The sequence below is a fragment of the Numida meleagris genome, chromosome 5 (genome assembly GCF_002078875.1).
Source record: "Numida meleagris isolate 19003 breed g44 Domestic line chromosome 5, NumMel1.0, whole genome shotgun sequence".
Classification (NCBI taxonomy): Eukaryota; Metazoa; Chordata; class Aves; order Galliformes; family Numididae; genus Numida; species Numida meleagris.
In genome coordinates, this window is record NC_034413.1 from 67,810,256 (window position 1) to 67,835,547 (window position 25,292).

The following is a 25,292-nucleotide window of genomic DNA, read 5'->3' on the forward strand; positions in this document are numbered from 1 at the left end:
TGTATTTCTAACTGTTCACCTGAAAATAAAAACTGATCAAAACTGGGTTGTGCTGGAGAAACACCAGCACACTGCATAATGTGACGCCATGTTCTGTTGCTGATAAGGTCTCCGAATCTATTAGGCAGCTGCTTTTGCACACAAAGGCTGTGCAATACTTCTATGGTATGTTGGAGGTGGGAGATACTAAGCAAGTAAAGCCCAAGTCCCCTATACAATACAGGTAACTATTCAGCAGAAAGCCACATTCATTGGAAATGAGACGTGAAAACGAAACCCAAAGTGAAAAAACATCATCCAAAAAAAAAGTCTTTGGTGCCTTTTCCACAACCACTGTCCCAGCCCCAGTGACACAGCGAGGAGGGCTGGCGGGGACCAGCTCTAGGCTGAAAGTTTCCTGCACAAAAGCAGAATGTTGTGAGTGGCTCATGAGCAACGCCATCACCTACAGCTCGTTGTGCTCTGCTCACCACTTCACACAGAAAGGTTTTCAGTGGAGCTTTCACTGTGATGTCGGAAGTCATTTGTTTTATACCACGACACAGACCCCGCATTAAAGCTATCACTGCCAGGCGTCCCTGTGAATGTAACTATTTTTATGGACCAAATGTTGTGGGTCAATGTTTTAACACAGGCTTGTTGTACCGTATATTGCTCAGCAAAGTGTCCCTCCACTGCAGGCGTTTAATAGGCTGTCTGCTGCTTAGCCCATTACTACAACTCCGCTCTCTTTCTCTGCTTTATTAAAGCCCAGAGAGTCAACAGGATGCCCGTGGGTGGTGTGTGGCTCAGAGGGCTTTACAGTGTGAGCTGCGAATCCTCCAGTTTAAGGCAAAGGATGCTCATGAGCACACGGGTCCCTCCACCATGCCAATAACTCCCTCTCAGGGGCAAACAGCAAAAGCATCCCCATTGACTTTTTTTTTTTTTTTTTTTTTTTTTACATAATGCTACTGTCCTAGATTTTTCATGGCAAACTGTCAAAGAAATACTTTGCTTGCCTTGGGCAGAGTTTGTCACCCTGGTGTCTGGGTGATGCATCCCATCCCTAAGTCCTTCTCTTTAGGCAAGCTGCCAGAGGAGGGTGCTCTGCAGTTAGACCAAACCCTCCAAATGGGAGAGGCAGAGAAAGCAGAAGACTGGGAATCCTCTTTACATCTTTGGGAAAGACACTCTGGTGCACGCTTTTCTTTTTCTCTCCCCCTTTTTTTTTTTTTTTGTCTCTTATTCTGCCACTCTCTGGTTCTTTCACAATGGCAACAACAATGATCTTGTCTAAATGATTTCACAGACTGTTATTCAGGCACTCAACTTTTAACATTTCCATTTTGTCATTTTGTTGCTACACAAAAGGTGCACTTCTCCAGTATAATGTTCTGAGAATTATGTCAATGAGCAATAATGGCTTTTAACATTAACTTGATCATTAACAACTACATTATCTGTGGCATTATCAGCACCTCAGTCTATTGTATAATATTACAGTACGGATTTTGGAAACGAAGGCCTCGTCTAAGCAAAAGATCCTTGGATTAGGCTGTGATTTTCTTTTAATTGAAATGTTGTAAAATACTTAATTTTCCTATGAACAATCACTGTAAATTTGGTTTACCAAATTGTCTTACCTCTAGAAATGAGTGGTAAAATGTTGTTTTAAACCATTGAGAGAACCCCAGACAGGAAGCTGGATTAGACCATCTTCAGAAGTTTAGTTAAACTAGCACAGGCTGCAGAGCAATGCCAGCGAGAGTACCTGTTTGGGAGGCTGCTGAAATACAGAGCCAGCCCTATGTTGCCTTTTTACTTCAGGTTTACTTCATCTCTTTCATAAATATACCAACAGAAGCGATGCAGATGTTAACAGTTTTATATTGCTAGACAGAGGGGTGCCAATTTTAATTTGTCCTTGACGAAGAGTCAAAGGTAGCACGTGAGGTTCCAATTCATTTTGCATGTTTCCTAAATAAAATTGCCCTATGGTTCACCTCCGCGCAACCTTGTTGCTGGCAATAAATCCCACAGCCTACGGTCCTCGTTATGAGTGCGTGTTGTCAGATACAGCCTTTTTTGGAGAGAAGGAGCAGCATCTCTAACTCCTTTTACAGAACTAGTGCTTTAACTGATGGGAAAGCCCTTATCACTCCAGATGGGATACATCTATTGATTTTACAGGAACTATGGTGATTTACTCCAACCAAGCACTTGCCCGACTTCCTGCACTTCCCTAAAAGTCTCTCATTAGGACCTGGGACATGAACCTGATGACCATGCATTAACCAGGATGGGACTACCCTACTCCCCAGACACTTCCTTGCAAACAGGAAAATAGCAAAACCATCAGTAGCAAAGACATTGTCCCGAGGTCACACATGAGTCAGAGGCCAACCCAGAGCCAATAGCTGTGCTGGTTCTCACACATGCCCTTTAACCACTTGGCCATGGCTGTCCATGTCCCCCACCCAATGGCCACACCATCACTACACTGCTGTGGGCTATTTCTAATTTGTCCAGGCTTGCCAAAAGCAAATAAAAGGGAAAAGATCCTAAAATCCAACACTGTCTTCTTGAGAACCAGTGGCCAGGGAACTGGGTGCACTGCACAGAGCCTGAAGGGGTGCCTTTGTTGTCTTTTTATTTAAGGATAATGAAGTCTCCCCTCATGGCAAAGAGACTGCTAAAGGGAGGACACTCAATTTGCACTTTCTTTGGTGTGGCCCTAACGCAGACCAATCACAAAAAACAATGGTAACAACAGTCATCACCACTCCCAGCGACACAGAAACCTGCAGCTTTGGAGGAGATAGGAATTTTGTGGGTGCAGTGCGCTGGGCTAATGCAGTCAGGAGCTGAATATCAATAAACATATTCATTTAGCTCCATGAGTAAATAATTTCATTCTAGTAACAGTTACAATAATAACAATAATGAAAACAATCTCAGAGACTCAGAGAAGCATTAGAAAGATGCAACATTCAATTTGCAGAGTTAGTTAAGCTAAGTCTTAGATGAAAGAAATATTTTTAATATAATAATAAGATATTTATTGGGAAATTCTTGACTTATTCTTCAGGCAGTTTCATAGGCCATGGTGGGTATTTTTAGATGTTGCCGTGGTTCCTGGCATTCACAAGAAACATCTCTGACTACAGGCTGGGAGATGTGCTCAGGCTGCATCATCCTTGTGGAGCAGCAAGTAGTTCAAGTCTGGGACTACAAAGGCCTTCAAAGATGGGAAGTACCCGACACCCAGTGAGCACAGGTCAACCAAAGCTTCTTCTGTTTAGGGACAGTTCACTCAATCACTTGGAACAAAACCAGATCTTTTCCAGAACTTCATGAACAAGCACAAATAGACACAGGTGTGATGAAGAGGAAGCACAATGTTCATGAACATGTTGGTCCTACCAGTGTGACACGGGCTGTGGCTGCCTGTTCCAGCCAAGAGCTAGCTTGGGTATTTTAACAAGTAGCACTGTGCCAGAAGACACACACCCAGGAATTTCACTTTAAAAATTGTGGTTACTTCTGAAACTGAAGCTTTGTTTTGCATGCTTAAAACACCATGCCTTTGTCGATAACTTTTTTCCATAATTCCATTATTGCAAATCACAGGATTGCCAAATACCCCCAGACCAGGAGATCACAACTTGACTAGTAGCAGATGCCCACTCAAAGGTTCTAAATAACATTCATCCCTTTTCCATGCACAACAGTGTGAGCTACCTACAACACCTCAGCAGCAAACCCAGGCACAAAGCCTGTAAAAATGCACTACCCTAACATATTCACTATTTCAACCAATTTCAGTCCAGGAACAATCAAAAGAAATGAGAAGGAAAACATAAGAGGTTTCACACAAGCTGTTCCTGTTTAAGGACAGAAGTTTTAGCTCAAAACCAGCATAATTGTGATGTCATTGAATGCAGCAAAAGCTGCAGGCGAGCAGAGCGCTGTCGTTGTAATACCAGTACTACAGGCATATTTGAAACACTATAGCATCTCCAGATTATAATTATAACTGTTCGTTGTTCGTGTGGTTTCAAAGATAATAGAAGTTGTTCATAAAATTTACATGATGCCAGTGTGCTGCATACAAAATATAAACTCGGTGTCACAGGCAACATACTCTCCACAAGAAACCTGCAGACCATCAAGTGATCATTTAACATTCTTCTGACCAGCAATTAAAAATAGAGCAACAGAGACACAACCCCCAAATCCTCAGGCCTAATCAGATGAACCAAGATGGACTTGACTAGACTTGCAACATAGAATTTTGGCAGCTGGAGAAACAGCCGACTCAAAAAACCATCACATGGCCTTGTTGGCATTCCCCAACAGAGATCCATCGTGAAGGAAGAAAAACACCAACAAAAGAGAAAAAAAACAATAATAAAAATATATTTAAGCACTCACCGTGTGCTCCTCACTTCTCCAAGTCCTCCTGAGCTGGCAGCGTGTGGTGCTCCTCAGTCACTGCAGGGAAGTCCCAGCTGTGCATCTCCCACAGGTGTTCCAGATGTACATCAGGGAGGTCGTTCTTCCAGCATTGCCTACAGCTGCTGGGCAGCAAAGGAGAGAGTGCGGCCCTCACACAGTTAATTGATAGGTCTGCCCGTCTTCACCACCTTGCTGTACAGCTTCACCCGCAGAGGTGCAAAGAGAGGCAGATGTGGTATTTGGCAAGCTGTCAAGACACATCTTTCTTTTTAAAAGTAAGGCACACATCACCGGCTGCTCTCAGCCGGGTCCTTCTGTCTGCAACAACACTGCCGTCGGCGCTGAAATGCCCTTTTCAAACATGGTCAAGGAGGAGAGGGTGATATAGGGGGGAAACAGTAATTCTCCCAGGTGCTACCGAAAATGGACTCATTCCTTTCCCACCACACCCTACTGCCGAGGGCTGCCCTTGATCCTCATGGCCTCCCTCGCCTTCATGGGCTCGCCAGCCTTGGTCCAGCCATCCTGCCACGTGTGGGTCTCATGCTGCAGCCCCAACACAGCAGCGGGTCTGACATCCACCACGTGCACAAGGCACTGCAAGCGGCAGTGTCCCATGCTCACTTTTACCATGGTGTCATTTTTATTGTTTCATCCATCACCCCCATACTCCCCACTCCGCAGGCAGTCTCTCCCTCTAAGTATTTCTCAGAGTTTGGGAGCCTGAGGACAGGTTTGAAGCTTTGGAAGCATCGGAAAGGTTATTTCCATTGACTCCCACCCCACTCTTATTGTCTCCCCAGCTAAATAGCGATGATCACTCGAAAAGCTAATGGCGATGGTGCTGCCTTGTGATGCCTACACACCTCCTGTCAGAAAAACAATCAAAGTGAATCTGAAATCAAAGTAGACAAAGCTGAAGTTCTTCTTATGGACGTCCCAACCAGTAACAGCAGCGTTGTCTCCTTTGATTTAAAATTCACTTTGAAAGTCTCCGAACAGGAGGTGCAGCTCAACTGCAGAAGCAGCGAAACGGGAACACCACCATTCCCTTCTCCTGTGGCTGTGGCTAATAGGTGGAGGATGCTTAACAAAAGCCATAATAAGCCCCTGGTGCCAACGGGAATAATCTACCCACATTATCCTTCAGTGCCTGTGCTTCCCAGCACGGACATACGCGGCTTTTTGTTGTTCCAGAAACCACCGAGCGCAAACGGAGCGGCTCGTTCCAGCCGAACTGGGACTTTCTGCATGAGCTGACATTTTGGAAAGTAGTTTCCTTCTTGGAGCTGAGATGGGATTTTTCTGGCTTATACAAAGTAGGAAATTGTCCACAGCTCTTAACTTCCACTTCTAACATATTTTTGTTAAGTAATTTGCAAGCAGAACAGCCCAGAAAATGCTCGGTCAGAACATGTTTTTATAGCCACCGTGTTTGAAAGAGCAGAGTATTTTCGGTACTACCACTGGAATGGCAGTTCCCCAGTTCCTCACTGCATCATCTGCTGCTTTTGCAGACATTTATACCTTTAGAGCTAAGGATAAAGGTGAGCAGTACTGGTTTGCATTCACCAGTTCACCAGGCATAAACCACCGTGCCCTATCTGTAGCCCCACTGAAGGGCTCCTATGGGACATTTCTCATGGGGACAGAAGCTCCCTAGCATCACCTCCTTGCCTCGCTGTGCCACTTCTTTCCCAGTGACACTTTGCTCAGAGCCAGGAAGGGCAAAGCTGGCAGACTGGAAGATTGCCTAATGTGCTGTGACTGACATGTAATCGAATATTCCACCGCTGGTCCTCGTGTCTGCAGCACGGGGAATGTGACACCCTTCAGCCAAGCTGTGATCGCGCCTCGTCCTGCTGCAAACAGCTTCCCAAAGGTGCGGCGGGGCTTCTTCGTGGGGTGAGAGGGGCCCGTGGGTCACCTGCTGCTGGGAAGGTGCCGAGCAGCGGCAAAGATTGACCTTTAAATGCCAGCGTCAGCCCTGTGCACGGCATTCATGGCCAGTGACCTGCACCACGAGCCACCTGTTCCACATCGAGCAACTCCTAAAAGAGAAAGAGCTGCGAGCAATAAGGGAAAGAGAAAAAAAAAAAAAAAAAAACCAACAAAACAACAACAACAAAAAAAGAACATTTGGGGGTGAGAAACCCCAAGGGAAAGAACTCAGATGTTCGGGTCAGGCCAGAGAAAAGGTATCCATTCTTCTTCCCACTTCGCACAGCCTGCTGCTTGCCCGGCTCTTTGTCTCGGCCCCTTCCCAGCTCAGACAGCATTTCCCTTTTAAATGACATCTGAGCGCTGACATGCTGGAGGCACCCATCCTGCGTCGTCGCTGGCAGATGGTGCAGCTGGCCACGATTTTCGGGATTGCTTAAATAAAACCACCGTGCCATATCAAGAGATGTAAAGAAAATGCTCAACAGTGCTTAAGATGTTTAAACATCACAAACTGTCTAAGACTTCAGATTGCTGCACTGAGCTTTTTCTGCTGATGTAACCATCCTAATGAATAACGAGAATAAATTCACCCTTGCAATTCAGTCTCTTTTCTTTCTGGCAGGCAGAGACTAGTCCTACGATATTCCTGCTCTGATCCAATGTTAGACTCTGGAAAAAGTTGGGACAGTTGTAACAACAGAAGTTAAAAGCAGGTGTCTGGAGAAGGGAGTCCCACCACTGCGAGCATTAGCACCAGGATGCCCACACTGAAGGCTGACCCCTTCCTTCTATCCACAAAGCTGATAATGTCTCTGCATTGCTTTCACAGTCATGTAAGCACTTCTGCCTAGAGCATGCAGCAACGTTCACACATCAGCTCTCCTTCTCCCCTCTGTTTTCAATGGTTGGAGCTAATCAGCTCGATGGCCATTCTAGGAGATGGTTGTGCTTAGTGGTACATTTATTTTGGGAAGATTCCAATTTTAAGCAAAAATTGCCACTGTCGTACACAGGAGCCATCTTGTTCTACAGTAAGTCTCTGGCTTCTCTACTACTTAGACACAATATTGAAAAATAGCAGTAAACAGGAAATTTTTCATCTCAGCTGCTGAAAAATTAGGTTATGGAAGTAAAAGAAGGACTCAATGCCAGATTTACAGGGACTTTGTGGAAAGATTGAGCCCCAGTAGATCCCAAAGTACAAGAGAAAGCCATGTAGTGCTTAAGAAGGCAGCACCATGAGGGCAATATTACCTGCAAGCATCAAACGAGACCCCTCGCATCCAGTGGTTACCTGGGAATCTACCTAAAAATTTTCACTCTTCCCCAGAAAGGAAGGAATCTGACAAACACAAGTGTCTTGGCTTTGCTCTCCATTCTCTGCTTGCTGTTATCAAGAAGCAGTGTCAGCCATGCCAAAGATGGCAGCTTGGGCATTTCAGAGTGCCACCTACCACCCAGGAGACCTGCATGCTCCTGCCACTGCCTTCCCACCCTAAAGCCCAACCCAGGTGGGAAAGTGCCCTGAGAAGGGCACAGAGCCCACTCCAGAGCTCCTCATCCGTCTCTGCATGGAGGTGATGCTGGAGGTGTGGACAGCTGGCTGCCATCCTCAGGGACCATGCTGCAGCCACCCAACCACCTCCAGCCACAGATGTCAGTGTTATTGCTCAGGTCCCCCCATCACCGAGCCACCTGTACAACATATTTACCATACTGCAGTTGTTCTGTTGCTGTTTGCACTGGAATAATCTTGGCAGGAAATGGTAGTTAAACCAGAGCATAATTTTTTACGCTGTGTGTAATGTAAAATCGCCTCTCTGGATACGTAATGCATGCTCATTGCCTTCTTAATGGAATATAGTATTTCTTGTCAACATCAGAAATTGGCCAGAACTGTCACTTGAGGTCTGAATGTCTCCATTCAAGTTCCAGATTGCAATTTCTTTAAGAACAAAAACAAAACAAAACTAACAAAAAAAAAACAAACCAGCAAGCAGGGAACTTTCACCAACTCTGCCATGTAGGTGTGGGATGCTGCTGGACCCGTCCCAGTGGCTGTGGTGGTGACATGCAGAGCCATTGCAGAGTTGGGTTTGAGCAGAGGCTCCGGCTTCAAACACAGTTCGAGGATCTGGATGTGCTCTTTGTGTGTAATCCCCCTCCAAGCCATATCCATTTGATGTTACAGAGCAGGCCAGCACACAGCTAACAAAGTCACTTGGATCAACCTTTGCTGTTGGCTTCTTTTTCTTTTTTTTGAAGTAAATTTAAAATTCCCTCGCCCAGACTTCGGTGGGTGGCATGACTCTTAGCAATGCAAGAAAATAATTTTCTGCTGCTGCTGTTCGAGAAATACAGTACTTTTTTTTTTTCCCCGTTTCCTTTAAAAATTAGGTTGCTAATGATAATGCTTCTCTCATAGATGATCTTGTACTTTTTAATGACACCCATAGTTTTCCTCCACATAAATGACTAAATCCTCACAGAAATCTCTGTCTTGATTAGCACTCCTGCTAGTAAAATTTCACATACTAAATCAGTACCAGCTGTAGCAAGAAAGAATGAAAAAGGCAAGTGTAAATGTTCCATATGCCCTACCAAATTGGCATCTGTGTCAGTAACCCTGTGTTTTTTTAAACAATTGTATACATACATTCTCAGAAGTGTTTTGCTCACAGGATTCTGCAAGCAAAATTTCCTCTGTTGGTACATCACTGAAATGTCACATCTAAAAAAACCCCAGTCAGTAGTTTGCTTCTTCTCCCTCACATGCCTGACACCAGCGTGCAGCGAAAGGAGTCACCTCCACTTTGCTGCACCTTTGCTTTGCTGTCTGCCCTCTGAAACCAGACCCTGCAGCTCTTCTGCAAAGCTGCTTCACGTTCAGTGCTTGGTTATGAGCAACCCAACCTTACTGTGGCAATGCAATTATTTCCAAGCTGAGTTCAGGAGTAAGGACTCACCTTTTAATGCAGCTGTTGGGGAAAGCTGTGCTGGGAAGCACTTATTTGAGTCACCATCTTGTCTTTCACATGACTCAGGGGTGAGGATGATGACACAGGACGGAGTGCTGCCCACAAGCAGCCCAGGATATAACCCAGTGAAGGAGGTCATCAGTAGTCAACATGGATTCACCAAGGGGAAATCGTGCTCAACCAACTCAGCATCCTTCTGTTATGTCATCACCAGCTTGGTACCTTCTGTTGTCCTACACCTGGGGAGGTAGAACCACACACACCAGTACAGGTTAAGGGGTGACCTGCTGCAGAGGAGCTCTGCGGAGAAGGACATGGAGAGCACTGGTGGACAACAGGTTGGCCATGAGGTGAAACTGGAACACGGGAAGTTCCATACTAACACAAGGAAGAATGTCTTCCCTGTCAGAGTGACAGTGCACTGGAAAAGGCTGCCCAGGGAGGTGGTGGATTCTCCTTCTCTGGAGATACTCAAAACTGGCCTGGATGCCTTCCCATGCAACCTGCAGGGGGTTGGACTCGATGATCTCCAGACCCTATGATCCTGTGATCCCATGACTCAGCTTCATCATACAAAATCACTGCATGGTTAAGTGGGTAAGGGTGGGCAATGGTCATGGCCTCTTAGGACATCCCAGTGTTGCTAACCTGGCCAGGTACCACCCTCTCCATCACTCTGCGTCTAACAGAAGGAATTGGAAAATACAGAGTGATAAATACACATGCAGCATGTCTTAAAGGAGCCAGCTACGTCCTCAGTGTAACTACTTTTAAGTCACTTCAAGCCTATCCTGCACCTGGAATTTGATCAGTACAGCAAAATGGACTTTCCAAGTTAAACTAACACTCACTACAGCTCCAAATGGGTAGCAAATGCCGCAGCCCTCTGTGGGAAGACGATCCGGAGCCAGACCATCCACTGGCGTAAGGCAACCTCACTTCACTGGGCTTCGGTGTGCGGTGCTGATCAACACCAGCTGACCGCAATCTGCAAACCCAGAGCCACGGTGGGACAGAGAGCAAACAGGAGGAGCTGAGAACCAGCTCAGGGCACGAATCAGACGTCCCTAGGAAAGATAAAATCTCTCTCACGTTTCCAAAAGTCAGACAGACCCTCAGCGCTCACACTCGGGCCCACGACAGAGTGGTGACATTCGTTATGGTTTTTTTCCGGCGCGATGCAGAGTGTGTATTTGCACATCACGTCATGCCTGTCCGCGGTAATCAGAAGCCATTATTTCCAAAAGCTCAGCATTCCCTCCTGGACTCTGGTATGCCAAGTTCGAGTTCGCCGTGATTTACTTAGTTATTTTAAATGGCTGATCTATAATTGCTGCAAACAGAAGTTCATAATGGAAAGGCTGACACAACCGTAACCACGGCATCGCGTTAACGTTGCCACTGTTGCCTCTGCGTCAGGGTTTCCCCCAGCCCTACAAGCTAAGACCTGTGTCAGTACCAACAAATCGCAGCATCTGGGGGGCAATTCATGGCTCCTGGATGGAGATCCTTGCCTCACGAAATCCAAGGGATGCTGTCCCAGTGCCCTATCCCGTTCTGCCAGACACTTGCTGTGTGATCGGACGCCTTTATCCTCTGCAAAAGGAATGGGAAAAAAACATTCCGTGCTCACCTGCCACCACCAGCACCTCGTGCTATCAAAACGAGCAGAGGAAGACTAAAGAATATAAATATCAGCGGTACCAACAAATTATTTAGCAATAAAGCAGGCACTCTCTATGCACGGAAAGGGGCAGGGCCTTCACAGCCCTGCCCACCCGCCTTTACTCTGAGATATCAATAAGATAACTGCATCTAACACCCTCGCTACTCGGGGTTGTCTCATGTTTGCGATTTTCAGCTTTATTCCCAGCTTAGGTCTCATTCCTGACATTTTTATGTAGGCTTTGTATGCCACAAGACGCACGCATTAGATGGTGTTGAAACCATCAGCCCGAGTTGCTATTTTTAGTGCGGTGCCAAGGATGGGACGGAGACATAGGCGACAATTAAAGAGAATATATTCAAGAGCTGTCAACAGCAAATATATATATATTTTTTTTTCCTCTTGCCAGGGATCCTAAGTGTCGAAGGGCCTCCTAGGCAAAGTTTTGAAGGCAAAACACTCAGGTCACTCCAAAAAAAAAAAAAACAATGAAAACCAACAAAACCAGGGGGGTGACATCAGTGGGAGGCTGGGCTGCTACAGGGCCCTGATCACTGAGTTCTAGAAAACTTCCCCTTGCTCCCTCAAAGTGCTGATCAGCCACCGTGCTTCTGTGCAGCAGCGCCCGCAGATGTATGTGATTTGCAGAGCTTTCCTCATCAAGGGGATTAGGCAGCGCTCTTGCAATATGTATAAGAAGTACAAACACGCACACTTACCCACTCTGTTTTACGCCTGCCTGCAACAAACAGCCGAACAGATTGCGATGAAATTCAGACACTGACAATCTGACAAAAAAAAAAATTAAAAAAAAAAATTAAAAAAAAATAAAATCCTTTTCTGCCTTCCAAAAAAAAAAAAAAAAAAAAAATCTGGCTTCCAGGAGTTTTGCGAATCTAAATATTTTATTGGAATGCTGCGAGGGCCCCAACCTGACGGAAAGCCTACGGAGCAAACACGTGGATGTTTGCAAAAAGACAAGCACGTGTATTTGGGCCAACGGGGCGACCCGGTGCGGTTCCCTTTCAGCTCCTGAGACCCAGCTCGGCTCTAAGACGCACTCATTGCCCACCAGTGTTTCTGCAGTGCTCCAGCAGCCGTCTCAGTGTCAGCTTGCCCTTTCCTCAGCAGGGATCGCTAAGCCGTTCTGTATTATACTTCCAAGGCTCTCACGAGCTGGAGTTGGGAGATATAATATTTTCTTTGAAGTTTGCATTTCACAACACACTGGGATGCAAACAAGCTCCAGTTCCTCAGTAGTCAAACAATTCTGGCACACGGGGACTGGGACTCAATATTGTACCAAGTTTTCTAATTACGTCTTTGTGATATTTACGCCACGATGTTAGGTGAAAGCAGATTCTAATCAATATAAACCCCCTTGTCTAAACGGGGCATCTGGGCTTTGAAATATTCCGTTTGTTGTCTCAGAATTACCCCGTAGCAAGCCACCCTAAGAATATAATATCTCAGTCGTGGAAAACTTTGGAGTATTTCTGATAAACTTATCATAAACAGATGAGTGCTTTCTCTCCGACAATATTAAGGTGATGTAAAAAGTGAAGATAAAAGTCAGCTGTATGCATAAAATCCCCAGAAACTCGAGCCAACAAAATGCTGTGTTTACAAGTTTAGAAGCTCAAAAGTCTGAAAAGGAAAAAAAAAAAAATAAAAAAAGGGAAAAGAATTCTTAAAGTAACACTAACTCAGCCACATGGCACATCCTGGCAGCTCCGCTCCGCAAAATAAACATTAGCATATTCATAGACACGTTTCTAGAGCAACGTATTGCTAACGTGGCCAAACTGATTCAACAATGGGGAATCTCAGCTTCTCTCATTGAGGGACAGATCCTCAGCTGGCAGAGGCAGCCCATCCCGGCACACAGGCACCCCAGCGGTGCCAGATCCCGACATGCTGACAAGCCTCCTCTCCCGACTTTACCATCAATATTCATAGAACCAGATGGGCAGACGTGGTTACCAACCAGCTCCCCAGCCAGCAGCCTGAACTTACAGCTTGAAACCATGCATGCAAGCCCCATTTTCACCTCTGTTTTCCCACATACAGGAATCAGAACCAAACTTGGGGCGGCTTTTACCAACTTTATCCATAGAAGTTTCCTCCACTGAGAATGCTCTGCCCGGATAACGGGCTCCCAGATGAGCTCTGCACAAAGCTGGCTTATCCCCTCATCCCCGACCCACCCCGCGGCACGGGGCCAGCCCAACCTGTGAGCCCCCCAGGATCAGGGCATCTAAAAATGACACAAAGCCCCCTCGCCCCACCTCGGTGTGACCTACGCTAAATCCAGCTTGGCTGGGGCTGAGGATCAGGCCTTAGACATTCTTAACTTAATGCCGCAGGTAGGAAGGGAGTTCTCTCCTCCAGCAGTTGCATGTTATTTTTGTGTTTCCACTGCCCACGGCTCCCATCAGTTCTGCAACACACTGTGTATAGGTATTGGCACAGCTGTAAATTCTACATGGCCAGGAATGATTTCTTCTTGGAAACAAATAGTGATGCATTGGCTGCCCAGGGAGTGGTGGGGTCACCGTCCCTGGAGGTGTTCCAGAGCTGTGGGGATGTGGCAATGAGGGATGTGGGCAATGGGCACGGTGGGGGTGGGATGGGGCTGGACTTGAGGATCCTAGAGGTCTTCTCCAACCTTAATGGTTCTATGATTCCACGATTCATTCCAAACAGGCGACATTACCGTTCTGGAGTTAGATACATTAAAAATAACATTAATAATAAAAGTAAGGAAGAAAACCAGAAAGTACTTCACAGCTTCCCTCCAGCCTCCTAGCAAACGGGAGGGAGGCAGTCAAAGAGGTCCAAGAAATCAGTAGAGGCCACAGAGAGAAAAACAGACAGCGCAATTAATTCATTTCCATAAGCCACCATGCCAAAAAAACAGTAGACTCACAGAATCGTATGGCTCCGAAGGGACCTCTGGGGATCATCTAGACCAACTGCTCTTGGATGTAGTAGTAAATAAATAAATCAGATCTTTATTATTAATAATAATACACTCTTATCTTCAGGACCAGGAATAAATCCAGCCAGAAATCCACGTAAAAACAGAGGGTTTGGGGCAAACCCCACAGTGCCTGGTGCTGGAGGGACCACTTGGTGCAGCCTGGGCCAACCCTTGAGCCCCTAAGATCTAAAGATTGCTCAATAATCCCATTCAGGGGGAAGAATCATAACCATGAAGGGCAGAACGGGGGAAAATGGGAGGTTTCCTCAGGCTCTACAACAGCACTGAGGGGACAGCGGGGAAATGGGAGTAGGCACCAAGGCTTTCCTATGAGTCCTTGGGTGAGAAGTTCCAGAAGCAGTGACTAAGGGAATGTTATGACTTTTCTGGGGGAGGTGAATTACTCGCTTAGCAGTGTCTTACCTTTCCGAGGCGCACAAGACCCTGCAGCCTTGTTACACAACGTCCCTTTGGGCATCAGTTTCAAAAGAAAAAAATGTTTGTTTTCCTATTCCAGTGTGAAAATATGTTTTTCTGCAAAAATATGTGACTTTCAAGCGAAGCAGGCACCAAAACACGCTACAAACGGTACAGACCGGTGCCGAGCACTAGGGTTGGAAACCCATAACTAAAGGCAGCCCTGCCTCCTGCTCACATTTGCAGGAGAAGCGTATCCCCTTACAAATAATAATAATAAAAAAAAAGTATTGAGTACGCGTTATGAAAAATAACAAAGAAGAGCGCAGAAATCAGAAAGTGAGTGGCACTTCAGATGGAGTTGAGCAAATTAAGTCATTGACCTGAAGAGGAGATTAATACCAAACAAGGTGCCCCTTCTTCTGAAGTAATGAATATTCTTCAAACAGCAAGGGAGCACTGACTGCTGTTTGATGCTGATGACATTGAAAATTTAGGAGAACAGAAATTCCATCATTTTTCATTTGTATGCAAATGCGCCTGTTCCAGAAATTAACCCCTGAACCCCATGTCAGTTCTCATCCGGAGGAACGCTCGGTGCCAGCATCGCGCAGCGCTGCCTGCCCGGGGTCACCGGGGCTCCCCCGCACCGAGCGGCACTAAACCCGAAAACAAAACGCGAACAGAGAAGGAAGAAAGTAGGGTTGGGGGTATGCGTGTGTGTGTGTGTGTGTGTGTGTTGTGTGGAAGCGGGGGGAATTGGCTTTGTTGACCCCCTCCCGTTAACGGAGCACAAAGGAGCAATAGAAGCAAAAGCGCGTTGTAAAATGCACACCCCGAATGCCGGGCTCCGAGCGCGGGCAGGATTGTGATGCAAAGCGCAGCCCCCTCACCCCCTCCCCGAGCACCAGGCCCTCCCGTGGGGTCAGGTGAACGCGGGACCCTCCCCCCCTCTCGCCCCGGACCCGCACAGCATCGCTCGGCCTTTCAGCCCGGCCCTCCGCTGCCCCCAAGATCCTTTTGTCGCTCCGCACCTCGGACAAACGGCACTATCTGCATGTGAAGGGGAAAAGGGATGATGGAGGCTTTTAATTGATGCGGATTTAATTATGCTAATTTAGACAGCTGTAAAGCCTTTTCAGGATGGGCGCATAATGGGACCAGCAAATACAGGTGTCCTTCACTGCGGGCGCTTAATGTTTAACCTCGGTGGTTTTGTGAGGAGGGGAAAGCGCCGAGTAATGGTTAAGCGGCAGAAAGCTCTATTTCTCGAGGACCTAAAGAGGGCACTTAGCTTCGGTTCTTCTCTCAGTCCCATGCAGGGCTGCAGAAACCTGCACGGAGAGGAGCAGGGACTCCTGCTGGCTTAGACTTGGAGTCTTTCAGGCCTTTAGTCTTCTTCTGCCACCTTTCCTTGCAATCTTTCATCTATGTATCAAACCTCCTATGGCATCAGCTCTGATCAAAGCCAAAAAGCAACCTACCTTTGTAGAGTGGTTCCGGTGTCCTACGCACTCCTTTGCCTTTCCCAGTGCTCCCAGTCCAGCTCCTACCTCCTTTCTCTAGGCTGGGGCTGTCTGGTGAGGGCTTATCCCTGTAGGATACATCCTTCAAGGTGCCCCTGTCTTTTTGGCTGCTCCAGTGCCTGGGTGTCGACACAACTCCCTCCTGCCCAGTAGTGCTGTATTTCTTGTCCACCTCCAGAATAACATTAATAGCTGGAGCTTGTTTAAAAATAGAAGTTGCCATTTAACTAAGCACTTGTTAGAGTGCAACCAAAAGCCACGCCGTCAGATGGAGCTGATTTGAGTAAGTGGGAGAGAAGATTGAATGCAGGTGTGCAAAGTCACCAGCTGCTGAAGGTTCTTTCCATCTCCCAGGTGCACCAAGAGCAGGGATAATGGGAAAAGCACTCCCCTCACTCAGTGCAGTGTGTGAGCCAAACTTGCTGTCCCATCTTGCTCCATTGCGTGTCATTACGACATGGTGGGTGCATCAGGCTGGGCAGGGCCATGTGAGGTGCCCCGTTTCCAGGCAGTTTCACCTCATGGGGTTTGCACACCAGCTGTGGTGATCCACTTTGTCAGTTGTTCCCGTCCTGGGAAATGTTACAGTTGTGCACCAAGGGGTTGGTAAGGAACTGTACCTCCACCAAACTAATGAGCTTCTAAGCCTGCAAATTTGGCTGCCTAGATGCTTAGTGCCCTAAACACTAGGTCTTCTTGCCATACACCTCATTCTCCCCCTCAGATCCTCCTTAGGACAGCCAACTGCAAAGCTCTTGACAGCTATTGTATCCGCATGCACGGATGATGCACATTAGCCCACCACTGACAGCATGGGTTATACTTCATGTCATCCTTCCCCTTGGGCCAGGGCTGGACTCAGTGCCGATTGGCCCGCATTAGAACCACATGGCAGCTGAAGGGCCAAGTGCTGGTTAATCTGGGAGATCCTCTTCCCAGAAATGGCACCTAACTTTCTGGCCAGCTTTCCCCCAGGTCTCTGTGGCTGTTCTGGCAGCTGGGAAACATGCAGCTTGCTTGGGGTTGGTTAAGTTCTTCTCTTGAGGCCTTTGATGCCATTTTCCTTGCCTCTCCTGATTGTGGGGAATGGTCTCCAGTAGATTGCAAATAACCTGATCTCCATAAGAAAGGCCTTGGGGTTGGTTTTACATTAAATTTTATCCATTCTTACATTTGCCCAACACAGAAATGTAAGAATTGGCTGTAGAGCCAACCAAATCCTGGTACTTAGCCCAGCAGTATATCAAATTTCTTTCGTGTATCCAGAATGAAAATGCACAGCCTTTTTAACGGAGAGAGCCAATGCACAGCATACCAACGTGAGCACTCAGCTCTGTATTTTAACAGATTTCAGGAATTTGTGGGAATTCTCTCTAACACTGGAGAGTAAAAGATCTGAAGAAACGCTCTTGCAAAAAAATACAAATGGGAGCTTTGATATCTATAAAGTTGCTTTCTTGGACCAAGAGTGCACATTAGGAACCAAATAAAATATTTAAAGGCAAAAAAAATCTTGCAAAGTTTCCTCCTGTGAAAGAAAAAAATGTCATCTATAGTATACCAGACCTGCCTTTTGCAAGATCTGTTTTGGAGCTGCCACAAAACAAGCGGTATTCAACAAAGAGCTGGGCGGTTTTTGTTTGTCCTAGCAAGAAAAAAAAAAAAAGTTGCATTTCCACATATTTCTAGGAACGGTTGGTTTGATTTTTCTTTAAATCCAAGCGTCAAGTTGCATTTCAGACCACATATAAATATAATTTTGCTCTCACATAATGCTTTTGTATCTAGTGTAATTCCATTTACTGCAGTGGTGTTACCTTTCAGTTACCCTAATGGGAACAAGAGCAGAATTATGCCAATAAAAAAAGCTGCTTACAGAAAGAAATACAGAAAGAACACAGAAATAAATACTTCCTCTGGCTTATTTAATATATTTGTTTGTCCAAATTGTAACAGAGATATTTCTCTCAAGCAATACTGTTTGATCAGCAAGAGTAAACGCTGATACATCTTAGACCCCAAGAAGCAGTTTTAACATTCATCAAATGACACCTAACTCAGATTATGTTTAGTCGGTCCTCGAAAAGAAACAAAAAAGGTTTCAGATCATATAATTATACCCTTCTGTTTCCCAACTTTCTTGGAAATCTCCGCCTAAAAATACTTCCAGCATCCGGATGCCTTGAACAATTGGCTTATTTCAAAACATATAAAAACTCTTATTCCGCCTGTAGCCATTTTAAGGTCTCGGTGCTGGCATGCAGTAATAGCGCTTAGCACGACTATATACTGCTTTCCATCTCCAAAGCACTTTACAAACATTAGCTAATTAATCCTCACAACACCCCTGTGAGGTATGTAGGTAAGTATTGTCATCCAATTAGGTAAGAATTAAGCACTGTTATCCCACCAGATAAGTATTAAGGTCTCCCATTTTACTGGGGATCCTGAGGACAACAGGTTAAGTTACTTACCAAAGGTCACAGGGGGAATTGGGAGAATAAAACTGGGGATATTCAGGTGTCCTGGTCCTATTCTGCCATTAGGGCAGCATCCGGTGCTGCTCCCCACAAATCCTCACCACGCACACAGAAATCAGGGCTTTCCAAGACACACAGCCAAGAGCATGGGGCAATGGAAAAGATGTGCTCAGGAAGCACCACGTCTCCCCTGTGAGGTGGGCAAACGTGATGATGTAGTTAAACCTGAGCCCACACACATAACCGATGGGGCAAATCCATTGCGGAGGACCTAGAAAGCAGGACTAGCTCAGCACATGTTGGGCTATGATCTAGTCTCACCAGATGTCACACCGGTAAAACAATATCCTTCATTCCCCTGAGACAGTGCCATTGTCCACATCTGCTTTTAATTTCAGTTCGCTGCTGGAAGAAAAGTGAAAGCTCCTACTGCAGCTCCACGTGGAGCTGTGTCTGTGAGTTAAGAGCTGTTCCTTGGAGCCCCACGTGCCCGTGAAGCTGCTGAACTCAAACCTAAGGGATGGGAATCCAAACAGCAAATCTCCCCCTGCCCATAAGCAATGGCAGGCAGGACAGGCAGCAAGGGGTGCTAGGGGCTTGGCGTTGGTTATGCAGCCAAGGAGCCCTCATTTGCCAAGAGGTGATGAAGAGCAGTGGGGCAGTTGGCCAGTGGCAATGTGGACATGAGAGCAGCTCCTCTTGGGGAATTCAGGTTGGATGTTAGGAAAAATTTCTTGCCTGAAAGAGTGGTCAGGCACTGGAATGGCTGCTCGGGGAGGTGGTGGAGTCACCAACCCTGGAGGTGTTCAAGGAACGTTTAGATGTGGGACTGAGGGACGTGGTTTAGTGGGGAAATATTGGTGGTAGGTGAATGGTTGGACTGGATGGTCTTGGAGGTCTTCTCCAGCCCTGGTGGTTCTATGAATCTATGATTCCTCCTCTTCCGGGGGCAGCAGCACAGCTGGAGCTGGAGATGAGGCCAGTCCCATGGGCAAAAAAAAAAAAAAAAAAAGAAAGGAAAAAGACCCAGGCTGAATTTCAGCTGAACTGATTTATGTTTTCAAGTGGAAGGCAGTTTGAGCTGAAGTAAACTACACAGTTTTTAGATCATTCAAAATTCATGGCAGCTTGATCCCACAGGATGTCAAACAAACAAAAATGATTCACCAGGAATCCCTATAAATTGAAATAACCAAGCCACGTACAGTTCAAGCAGAGGTCTTAAACCTGGTCTAAGGAAGAAAAAAATAAAAGGAATAAATTTGATAGCTTTTATTTTATTTATCTAAAAATAAAAATAAAAAAATCCCGTGCAATACATATCCACATCAAATGCTCCTAAAGAAGAAACCCAAACATCTCATACCTTGAGATTAACACAAAAACCACAAACCAAGAACAAATAAACAAACGGGAAGAAGAACCATGAGAAAAGAAGGTAGGTCGGGCTTGTACGTCATACTTCAGATTGGTTTTATTACAACATCAAATTAAAAACCAAAAAAAAAAAGGTCTAAGAAAATGAAGGCATGTTCAGGTAATAGATGTGTTACGTGCATTATAGCCATGAAATAGAAAATATGGGCTAAAACTATGACAAGAATGTGCTTCGTTACGATATTCTTTCGAGCTGGGTCTGCCAGCGTTCTTTCCTTTCCCTACGCAGCGGCCATTGGTATCCACCAGGAGACCAGAGGAATGTATCCGATTCCATCTCTTGATGGGATGCTTCTCCACTACAGGGCTCAGCTGTAGGCTTTACACCGTGAGCCAACAGGAGGGCAGGACATCCCCTGCTCCAACAGCGAGGACGGAGCGAGCGCTGAAATTTCAGCGCGGGTTATGCAAAATGAAAGGATTAAAAAATAAAAAAGAGCATTCGCTTCATGTCGTTCCCTTTAAAACATTATCGCACAGCTCCCTTTTTCTTTTTTTCTTTTTTTTTTTTTTTTCCCCTAACCTGACCTTTTTCCCCAACGGTTTGCCTATAACTTGATATAACTAATTCTTTTGAAATAACGTTCATAGTTAGTGTAATTGGTGCTATATAGTTCTAATGCACATTCTGTCACTAGACACTAAATTGAAATTTTAAAGAAAACGATCGAAATAGCTGTAAGGGAAAAAGTACCCTTTTAAATCTAATTTGCTATGCACCGCAGTAGGGTAATGGATGCAATGAAAGTTCCTTTATTGAGTTCCCATGTCCAAAAGGTATTTAGGTAGCAAAGGATGTTAAGCAGACCCCCTGCGCTCCTCCTTTAAGTAAAGATAGCAGGAAATAAGGTATATAGGTTTGTGTCCTCCTGATTTTTATTTCCTCAGGAGTACAACTTATGCAAAGGGCACCTTAGGCTACTTGGAGGATCACAAAGGGTGCCCTCGACCCCCTCGCTGTCTGCATGAATAGAAGCATCTAAAGGATGGCTGAAGCCATACAGCGAGTTAAATCCTTCAGGTGGGTCTTTTCAAATTCCAATAGTGAGGAGTTACTGGAGAATTGGTAAGGATTTCACTAGGCCCCAGCAGGTTTGAGATCAAAAGCCCTGGTTAAATAAAAGCCTGTTGGGAAATCTTAAAACCTCTTTGTAATGTAACTTAAAAAAGTTAATACAAAGAGCCCTTAGACTGAAGCCTGTAACAGCATGAACAAAGAGTATATCAAAACTGATTCCATTAAGGGAAGGCAGACAAATAAATTCATTTAATTTAAAGAGAAATCAGATATATTACCCTGCAAAAACCTAAAAAGCATACCAGAAAAGAAAAAAAAAACACACACACACACAGATTTTATAACATACGCGCACATAGAGCTGTGGATAATAGAAATATATATAAAACCTATTTATAAATACCTCTCAGAACAGAGAACAGAACATTATATACACACGTAGATGTTCAAGCATCAATTTAACCAACGTGTGCATGCCTGTGTGTATAATTCCAGTATACACATATTTTTATCATTTACGAGGCCTCACGCTGGGCTTCCAAATCCGCAGTGAGACGCATCCATATACACATCCAGAGCCACGCAGCCAAAAGAGCCCTTCTCGTCAGACACATATTTTACCATTTGGGAAACGACCTTCCACTCACAGGTTTCATAGGCTGTGTGTTGGAGAAACGAGGGGGAATCCTGCGAAAGTCAGTGCTAATGTTCGACAGGATTTTTCTTTTTTTCCTTCTTTAAATTTCCAACCTGATATTTCAGTTCAACTGTACTAACTAACCCTGAGCTCACTGTGTCCGTGTGTAGTGGTGGAATGGCATCCACTCTCATGCCCAGCCTCCTTGCACGCAACCAGCCCACGAAATGCTGCCCTTACAGCAGGTCCTCTCTAAGAATATTTGTTCTGAAGATAAGAAATTGGAAAATTATCACACATACAGTGCCTTTCATCCCAGTGAGCAGCCAGCAATAGTTTCACAAAGTACACCAACAACATTGCATTCTCTTTTTTTTTTTTTTTTCTTTTCCTTTAGACCCATAAAATGGACAGGAATCCATTGCTCTGTAACTATAGGTGGGGTGATCGTTTTAGCAACACTAATTTTGGTTATCTTGGGTGGACAGGCACCATCAGCGCAGGCACCATTATTTATCAGTGGACATACACAGTTCTGCTCTGAGCACAGAATTCCCGCAGTGCCTTCTGGAGAGGTGCTGTTTGCGATGGCAACCCCAGAAAATGGGCAAAATGGGGAAAATGAGGAATAGTGGATCAAGCTGCGACCACAAGAGCAGCCCAGGAGAAAGGTGTGGATGTTGAATGACCCTGGTCAGTGCCAGGTCCTCGCCCTAGCAATGATTACTGAATAATCTCAGGAGATAAATGCCACTCTCGGCTCCTCATTTGAGGGAAAGTATCCTTGATCTAATAATATCAAAGGTTGTAGTGTCAATTCTTAGACTGGTAGAGGATGAGGTTTTCTGGTTCAAATGGGAATTAATGGAGGGAAGTCATATGGCTCACGTTATACACGTGACACCAGATGATCCAAAAAGTCCTTTCTTGGCCTTATAATCTACAAATCACCTTGTGGAGGTACTGCCCTCCCGTGGATTAGTGGCAGACCCGTGCTACACTTGCTTGGATGGGCTTTCTGATCTAAATACCACCCAGAGGGCTGCAGGATTTGACTGGATCATGGCCTCAGATGGAACCACTGCCAATTAACGCCTGGCAAGAGATAAACTGGGGTAGGACACACTCTGCTTTGGATGCTGTGTGATTCCAGAGCATCATTAATAGCTACCTAACGAGCCAGGCCTGAAGGAAGAGCATTTTGTTATAAGCACACTCACACACATTATTTAACAATTGCTATTTTACATTATCTTGCACTTTAAAACACATAAGCCATTGGACTGGCTGGGACTCTAAATACCCTGATCGAGCTGTAGGTGTCCCTGTTCATTGCAGGGGAGTGGGACTAGATGACCCCTAAGGGTCCCTTCCAACTGAAATGATTCCATGATTCTACAGGGCTCTTCAGCTCTGAATTAATCAGGCCATAATTATGGCTATTTCGTAGCCTGCAACATGCCCAAGGCTCCAGAATTAAACGGGAAGCAGGACAACCTATTGCCCTATGGCAAACTGGGCACTTCATGCCCCCAAAACCAGGGCCAACCCCAGCTCAGCGACCACCTCAATCCCCACTGGGAATATCTCTTAGCTGCTGAGATCCTTACTTCTCTCTGTAGCCCTGCAACTACGCTTCGTTTTAACCTCCAGGATAATTTGTGATGTAGAAGGAAATGTGTCATTTATTAAGTCAGCAGCCACTTCCTTTAGTATCTCTAAAAATTTCTTCTGAGGTTTCCCTTTCAAGTACCAGTGCTATTTAGACGTGCAGGCTGAGCGCGTAGGGAATGGTGGACAAAGTTACCGTCATCGCACCGACAAGTCGGCAGCTGAAATTTGGCTTTCCATCACAACACCTCTATTGGCTGAACGTACGGCCTGCTGCAATGGGACCCATTTGTCTGTGCAGGTGTAATGCAAAGGGGCCATCTCCCGCTCTCTTGGACTGCAATCAGCAGTGTTCCCGAAATCAGTGCTCCTGTCCAAGCACAGCGTGACCCCACGGCTGTACGGCCTCGTTAAAAGCCATACGCCACATTAGGGACGTGAAGATGTTGCAAGGATAGCCAGCATTAGAGCAGCACATGTCTGAAACTGATAGCAAAATGTGTAATGCCTTAAACCCCACCTCCGTGCTGTTATTTACATACGGATCTTTCATCTGACACGGGCTTCCCCTCCAGCACCTTGAATACATCAGTCCTAAGGAAGAGACTTTAAGTTCAAAGAGTGCCATCCCCAAATCAAAGTAGGGGGTTATCAAGCGAGGTGCGCCGAGCAGTAAGACAAAACATATGCATTTTTAATAGGTAGCCTCTCCTCCCCCCGAGGAAGCCAAGAGAAGAGACGCTGTGAAGCTTCAGCAGAAAACAAGTTCAGTGGATTTCTCCCCACAACAACAAAATTCACAACTGCTCCCTTGCTTTTTTTGAGCTGCTTTCCGAGCTCTCTTCAAAGCACGCAGGCCCAGCCCTCGGCTGTCCTATTGACCAGGTGAACTCATCACCGTGCCGGCACTGAGAAAGGAAAAAACCAGAATAAAACAAAACAAAAAGACCATGAAAGGGAAACAAAAATCTCAACAGGTCTGCGTGGAATTTCAGCAGCACTTTATTTATTAATGCGTATGTAGCTGCCATTGTATCGCGGCTCCCAAAGACAGATCTGTGAGGAATAGGCCACATGCTGATTGACAGCAGCCATAATTCCATACAATGAGACTGTATTAAATTGTTTGATGTGATATGATACTCATCACTTGTAACTGATCAAACATACTGCTGCATCAAACAGTATTACAATGCAATCAGGCTGGGTATGGCTCCTGCCAAGGCTGCTCATCACATCGCACACTCCTGCATTAAACATTTCTATTAATAGCACTGACAAACTATTCCCATCCAAATTTTGCCAGAGAACTGCATGATGTGGGGTGTGCAAAGAAGCCCATGTGTCGCGCTCTGGAGTTCAGGGCAGCGCTCCTGTTGGCCGAATGCTCCGACATGAAAGGCTTTGTTGATTTGGCGATTTCTGCAGGATACTACCCAAACCTGCAAACCTGAGACCCTGAACAGAGACACATGCCAGCCTTCTTTCTTTTTCGTTTTTGCTTTCCTTGTTGCCCAAATCCCCCTTTTTCTGCACTCCCACAGGAGAGCTGCTACCCTGCAGAAGGTGTTGGCCAACACCGACCCTGTTAGAGGCATAAATAAATAAAATAAACAGGTTCTTTGTCACAGTAGGTGCAGAAGGGACAATGCCTGCATGAACCCCTAACTTAGCTGCAGCCCTACTGTCGGATTTATGCATGTGCTTGGGAGGGATCCACAGTGCCCCTCTGTCTGCACCAACTTTGAGCACCCAGGGACGGCACGAAGCCGAGCATGCGATGAACACGGTATTTAGCAACCTCTGAAACTGCTTCTATCAGTGTATCTCATAAAACTACCCCAGCGTGTAAAAATGAAGTGATAAACGAGCACGAGGGCTGCATGTAATTCCTGGCGGGCAGGTATGCACATCGTAATTGGACAATCTGCCCCCGGGATTGCTATCGCAGCTTGGGAGAGCAAGGATCGCATAGCCATGGAAAATACGGAGTAATATGCAGGAATGCATGCCTGAGTTTCTGAGGCTGGTTGGGTTGGGGATGTATACATTTCACATTTACGCATTTCTGCGACGACAGAACGTGCCTTTTGTCCTGCCTTTCACTCCTGCAGTGCCGGCGTGAGCAGATTAAATGCATCGCACGGCAGCAAAT

General features: G+C 45.8%; 1 long non-coding RNA gene across 2 annotated transcripts in view; it reads right to left on the minus strand.

The window, feature by feature from the left end:
- LOC110399939 overlaps positions 1-19,234 on the minus strand; it is a 135,147-nt gene extending 115,913 nt beyond the window's left edge. The window contains exons 1-4 of one of the 2 annotated variants that reach the window (XR_002439478.1): positions 15,913-19,234; positions 11,748-11,816; positions 9,351-9,601; positions 4,417-6,491 (exon numbers count right to left, since the gene is read on the minus strand). This is a non-coding gene — a long non-coding RNA (uncharacterized LOC110399939). The other variant, XR_002439479.1, reaches the window with a different exon arrangement.